The sequence below is a fragment of the Oncorhynchus mykiss genome, chromosome 16 (assembly GCF_057628025.1).
Source record: "Oncorhynchus mykiss isolate SJ-2025 chromosome 16, ASM5762802v1, whole genome shotgun sequence".
NCBI classification, from domain to species: domain Eukaryota; kingdom Metazoa; phylum Chordata; class Actinopteri; order Salmoniformes; family Salmonidae; genus Oncorhynchus; species Oncorhynchus mykiss.
The window spans coordinates 204094-210635 of NC_143037.1; the positions used below are offsets into that span (position 1 = coordinate 204094).

Sequence of the window (6542 nt, forward strand, 5' to 3'; positions counted from 1 at the left end):
AAGCCTCCTTCCTAAGTTTGTTTTATTCACTGGTTTAGCATACTCTGCCAATCCGGATGTCCTAGACCTCATCCCGTCAGTAGAGGATGCCTGGTTATTCTTAAAGAGCCTTCCTCACCATCTTAAATAAGCATGCCCCATTCAAGAAATTTAGAACCAGGAACAGATATAGCCCTTGGTTCACTCCAGACCTGACTGCCCTTGACCAGCACAAAAACATAATGTGGCGTTCTGCATTAGCATCGAACAGCCCCAGTGATATGCAACTTTTCGGGGAAGTTGGGAACCAATATACACAGGCAGTTAGGAAAGCCAAGGCTAGCTTTTTCAAGCAGACATTTGCTTCCTGTAACACAAACTCAAAAAAGTTCTGGGTCACTGTAAAGTCCATGGTGGATAAGAACACCTCCCAGCTTCCCACTGCACTGAGGATAGGAAACTCTGTCACCACCGATAAATACACTATAATTGAGAATTTCAATAGCATTTTTCTACGGCTGGCCATGCTTTCCACCTGGCTACCCCTACCCCGGTCAACAGTCCTGCACCCACCACAGCCCAAGCCTCCCCCATTTTCCCCAAATCCAGTTAGCTGATGTTCTGAAAGAGCTGCAAAATCTGGACCCCTACGAATCAGCCGGGCTAGACAATCTGGACCGTTCTTTCTAAAATTATCTGCAGAATTATCTGCAGAAATTGTTGCAACCCCTATTACTAAGCTGTTCAACCTGTCTCGTGTCATCTGAGATTCCCAAAGACTGGAAAGCAGCTGCGGTCATCCCCCCCTCTTCAAAGGGTGTAGACACTCTTGACCCAAACTGCTACAGATCTATCCTACCCTGCCTTTCTAAGGTCTTCGAAAGCCAAGTTAACAAACAGATTACCGACCATTTCGAATCCCACCGTACCTTCTCCGCTATGCAATCTGGTTTTGGAGCTGGTCATGGGTGCACCTCAGCCACGCTCAAGGTCCTAAATTATATCATAACCGCCATATTCATTGACCTGGCCAAGGCTTTCGACTCGGCAGACTCAACAGCCTTGGTTTCTGAAATGATTGCCTCGCCTGGTTCACCAACTACTTCTCCGATAGATTTCAGTGTGTCAAATCGGAGGGCTTGCTGTCCAGGCTTCTGGCAGTCTCTATGGGTGTGCCACAGGGTTCAATTATTGGGCCGACTCTCTTCTCTGTATACATCAGTGATGTCGCTCTTGCTGCTGGTGAGTCTCTGATCCACCTCTACGCAGACGACACCATTCTGTATACTTCTGGCCCCTCTTTGGACACTGTGTTAACTACCCTCCAGACGAGCTTTAATGCCATACAACTCTCATTCCGTGGCCTCCAACTGCTCTTAAATGCAAGTAAAACTAAATGCATGCTCTTCAACCGATCGTTGCCAGCATCACTACTCTGGACGGTTCTGACTTAGATTATGTGGACAACTACAAATACCTAGGTGTCTGGTTAGACTGCAAACTCTCCTTCCAGACTCACATCAAATATCTTCAATTCAAAATTAAATCTAGAATTGGCTTCCTATTTCGCAACAAAGCATCCTTCACTCATGCTGCCAAACATACCCTCGTAAAACTGACCATCCTACCGATCCTCGACCTCGACTTCCTCGACTTTAGCCTCCAACACTCTACTCGACAAATTATCAGAATGATAAGTCATTGAGTCATTGTTCACGAACAAGGTCGTCAATTTTTAGGCATGTTGTCAATGTAACTGTGTACTTTGATAGTATTACCTGATGTAAACTTAGGCTACAGTTTGGATGACAGTTACTGTATTGAAAATGCACAAGGCTGCACTTCTATGGCATTTATCAATTTCAACAGTACTATTTGCATATTACTGTATGTGGGTTATTGATTGAAAGAGACTGGACAACCCAAGGGGCACAAAGGAAAAAAAACGAAATTAGAAAGAAACACAGGAAACCACCCCTAAGGCACAACTTTGCCCGCAGCACTGTTGTGCTGTCTCTACACATCCAGACGTTCCTGTCTGTCGGCCCACATATTCTCATCCACATCACACCAGATATTTTCTCTTCCAATACAACATGGAAAGAATCTTTTGGAATGCCTTATCCATCCTCTGCAGGCGTCTACTGTGATGTACTCACATGCTACATCCATTGCAGCCAGCAGGGTCATCTGTGTGTGTGGCTGACGATCGTACACCTTCCACCTTCATGCTGAAAATAACTCCTCAATTGGGTTAAGGATTGGTGAATAAGGTGGGAGGAATTCTATGAGCATCCTCGGGTGGGTCACAAACCATTGCCTTATTATGTTTGATCGATGGAAACTCACATTATCACAAATGACCACATACTTTGGCAAATCCTCTCTAAACAGACCCCTCTCATCATCAGGGATGAGAGCCCTGTAGAGAGTCTCTAAAAAGTTGAGTAGATGCTGGGTGTTGTATGGCCCTATAAGGGGGATATGGGTTAGGACACCATGCTCCGAAATAGCAGCACACATGGTGATATTTCACCCCGTTGGCCTGGCAAATCCACAGTAGCTCTGTGACCGATGATATTCCGACCCCGCCTTCTGCATTTGGTCAGGTTGAAGCCAGCCTCATCCACGTATACAAAGTTGTGAGAGGGTTCACTTGATTCCAACACCATTATACGCTATATCCCAGAACACACAGTTGAATTTGTTTTGGTAAGGAAGAGTGACATAAAATGTACATATATTGCATGTTCCTTCCACAGCAATGGAAATGTGTGCAGTTTATGCTTACTGTACTATGTATCACTATAAAATGTTGCTGTAAAGTAGTTACATAGATATATGTTTTACCTGTACATACTGGTACCGTAGCTCCTTAACTCTGTCCTCATTCCTTTGGAATGGTACACGGTACAGCTGTTTCATACTCATCTGGTTTCTATGCAGCACCCTGTCGATGGTTGAGATGCTAACCGTATGGATGATTTCAAAGACATCGTTGTCTTCTATAATGGTCCTTTGTATTTCCCTGGGTCTCATGGCATTGTTTACTCGGACCATGGTGCAAATAGCCTCCTCCTGTTGAGGTGTGAAAAGGCGTCCTCTGCCACCGGTTTGAGGTAATCTTGCAGTCCTATGTGGGGAAAAATTTAGTGATGCATCTCACACTTTCACATAGACAAAAACTATGCGAACACACATTTTACTGTAAAACATACAGGTGGGTGCATGTAAGGTGCAGTTTGTATCTGTATAGAGTATATTTCTGTATGCTGTGAAATACAAAATGGACTACTGTAATATGAAGCATTGTAGGAAGTATACAGTATACTGCTTATATACAGTAACAGTGCACTGTACATTGGTGGACATACCTGTTCTCTCTTCGAAACGTTTTAACTATTGAGGACACGGTTGATCTCCCAATATTCGGCTGCACCCTTCGACCCGCCTCAGCCATTGTAAGGCCATGATTGACAACATGGTCTACAATAGTGGCCCTTATGTCATCAGATATGCGCCTATGTCCTCTTCTGCCTCTTCCTCTGTTTTGCCTTCCACCACGCATCCTTGCTCCTCTTCTTCCTCCTCTTGGCTGTTGACCTTGTTCGTTTCCTGGTCCATCCATTATTGGAAAATTGCAACTCTGTGTTGTGGTCTGTCTATATATGCTTGCCAATTAATTCTTCATGAGATGCACATTTGAGCAATTTAGACAACTGATTGTTGGTTGAACTAACACTTTACATTCCTTCATGAGTGAGGGTCAATTTCACCTGCACAATTCATCAATTCACGTTTTTGTACAAAAGGTCTAATAGAAATGTGTAAAACTATGCTTGACAGTTTATGACAAATAGTTCAACAATTTTGCATGTAATGGCTTATGCAAGGAACTAATGCCTAGATGTTTTGAGGGGTAAGACTATTCAACAGAGAACCATCTACTATATTTTGATCAACATGACATGAGCAATTGATAATGTGGAAAAAAGCTGACACTTGTACATTATCAATTGCAATTTGTTCAAAGGAATAAGAAATGGCTTTAATGATGTGCACAAGTGACTAGATGATTTGGAATTTGTACAAGTAGTATCAAGAATTGCACTTTTGATCTAAGAAATGCACCAAAGCGACTGAGAAAAACTGTAACAGTACTGACTGCTCAATAGATTTTGACTGGTTGCAGGTTCATATCAACAAAGAACAATAATTACAGTATCACAGAGACAAAGGACAAGTTTGTGAGATGCAGGGTACAGTACTGTAAAAATAGGGGTACAAGGAGGAGGAAGAACAAAAAACAAAATTACAAAGAGCAAAGCAGAGTAATAATTTCTGATCAATTTTGAGCTACTATGATAGAACATGTTTTCGTTCATCAAAAGACAATGACGGAAAAATATGAATATTTTTTTAGATTAAAAATGTACTTCTCTCCGAGAATTGTATGTTTTGAACAATGTGTTTTCTATTTTACGGGGTATTGTTTACTGACTGCTTGAGAGTGTATATCATTTTGATCTCTTTGTTTATGATTTGAGAGCAGTGTTTCATTTTGATCACAGGTAAAACTGTTTTGAGGCGAATGTTTCATTTTGCAAGAGTCAGAGGTTATGTAAATAGTGCTTGAAAATGAGGTTTTGTATTTAATGTTTTCAGGAAATGGAGCAAGGTTTCAGAAATGGTGTTTTAGCAATTGAGAAAAACTGTAATATCTGCTAACCATGTGTGTGTGACAAATACAATTTTATTTGATTTGAACTTGCCTAGCTGGTTAAATAAAGGTGAAAAAAATAAATAATAATAATAATTCCTTACATACAGGTGGTTCATAGGAAGCATTGCCAAGATGTCTACTATTCCTCACCTCCTCTCCATCATCTTGGTGAACTCTCTCCCCATGAGGAACCCATGGCTGAGAGCCTGGACCATGCCGACCAGAGAGGCCAGCTTCTCTTCTCTCATCTCCTCCAGGACCCCCAGCAGACCGGCTTTGAAGAACACCTGAGCCACAGGTAAACATGGTCAATGGAACCACAGTCAGATGGTAACAGATATAAAGGGTTGGATCAACAGAGGGGAACACCACAGACCATGGGATAGTGTGTTCATAAGTTGAAAGGTATTGGGCAGCGGTAGATGATTTAATGTAAACTGATACAGAACTGCAGCCATACCACTGTAACACATGTGGTAGGAGAATCAGAATTTGCTAAGTAACATAGATAATCTGCATAATATGCGTATATGATTGAACTCTTATTTGAATGTATCCCTTCGGACTCTGGTGTTGGCAGATGCATGTCCTCTCTCAGTCACCTGGGGTCCAGAGAGGGGAGAAGTCAGGCTTGTCTACCACATGTCCCTGTTGCTATGCAGAATATCAGAAAGAGAATAGGGCAAAGGAGGTCAGGCGGAAACATTGTTTCCATAAGTGAATATATGAGTAACGGGGAACCAGCCACTTTAATAATGGGAATTGATGGGAAATGATGTAAATATACCACTTTAAACAATGCTACCTTATATAATGTTACTTACCCTACATTATTCATCTCATATGCATACGTATATACTGTACTCTATATCATCGACTGCATCCTTATGTAATACATGTATCACTAGCCACTTTAACTATGCCACTTTGTTTACATACTCACCTCATGTATATACTGTACTCGATACCATCTACTGTATCCTGCCTATGCTGCTCTGTACCATCACTCATTCATATATCCTTATGTACATATTCTTTATCCCCTTACACTGTGTATAAGACAGTAGTTTTGGTATTGTTAGTTAGATTACTTGTTGGTTATTACTGCATTGTCGGAACTAGAAGCACAAGCATTTCGCTACACTCGCATTAACATCTGCTAACCATGTGTATGTGACAAATACAATTTGATTTGATTTGTCTCCACAGGGTCTGTGCGTCAGTCACCCCCTCCTTTTAGCAAGGTGGAGACTAAGTAACGAAAAGTGTTCTTACTATTGAACAAACAAGTTATTTGTACTGGAGGCCAAGTGCTAGCTGTGTGGGGATGGTGTTTGGAACCATGTAATCTCTGAGGTTGCACCTATCCTGAGACGATATATAACCCAGAGGCTCACTCAGTGGGCTTTCTCTATCCATTTTTGTGTGGGTATTGTGACCAGCTCCCTTATCAGTTAAGTTATTTTAATAAAGTTAATATCCTTATTGGTGAGTGAACCTATTTGAACGCCCTGACACATTCGGCTCACCTTAAACCAGAGACCAGAGACCAGATTCAAAATGGGATATCAAGACTGCCCAAATGTGCCTAATTGTTTTATTCATACATTTTTAAGTTCACTCTCCTCTCTCCTGTGGCACTCTCCTCAAACAATAGCATGGTATACTTTCACTCTAATAGCTACTGTAAATTGCAGTGCAGTTAGATTAACAAGAATTTAAGCTTTCTGCCCATATCAGATATGTTTGTCCTGGGAATTATTTTTGTTTCTTACAACCTCATGCTAAGGTATCTGTGACCAAAATTCCCAGTCATGTGAAATCCATAGATGAGGGCCTA

General features: G+C 41.6%; 1 long non-coding RNA gene across 1 annotated transcript; it reads right to left on the reverse strand.

Annotated features, from left to right (window-relative positions):
• Positions 1 to 3995: 3995 nt before the first annotated feature.
• Positions 3996 to 4990, reverse strand: LOC149976522 (uncharacterized). Its single transcript, XR_016487036.1, has 2 exons — positions 4853 to 4990; positions 3996 to 4246 (listed from the first exon to the last, which is right to left on the reverse strand). It is a non-coding gene; the product is annotated as an uncharacterized LOC149976522 (long non-coding RNA).
• Positions 4991 to 6542: the final 1552 nt, after the last annotated feature.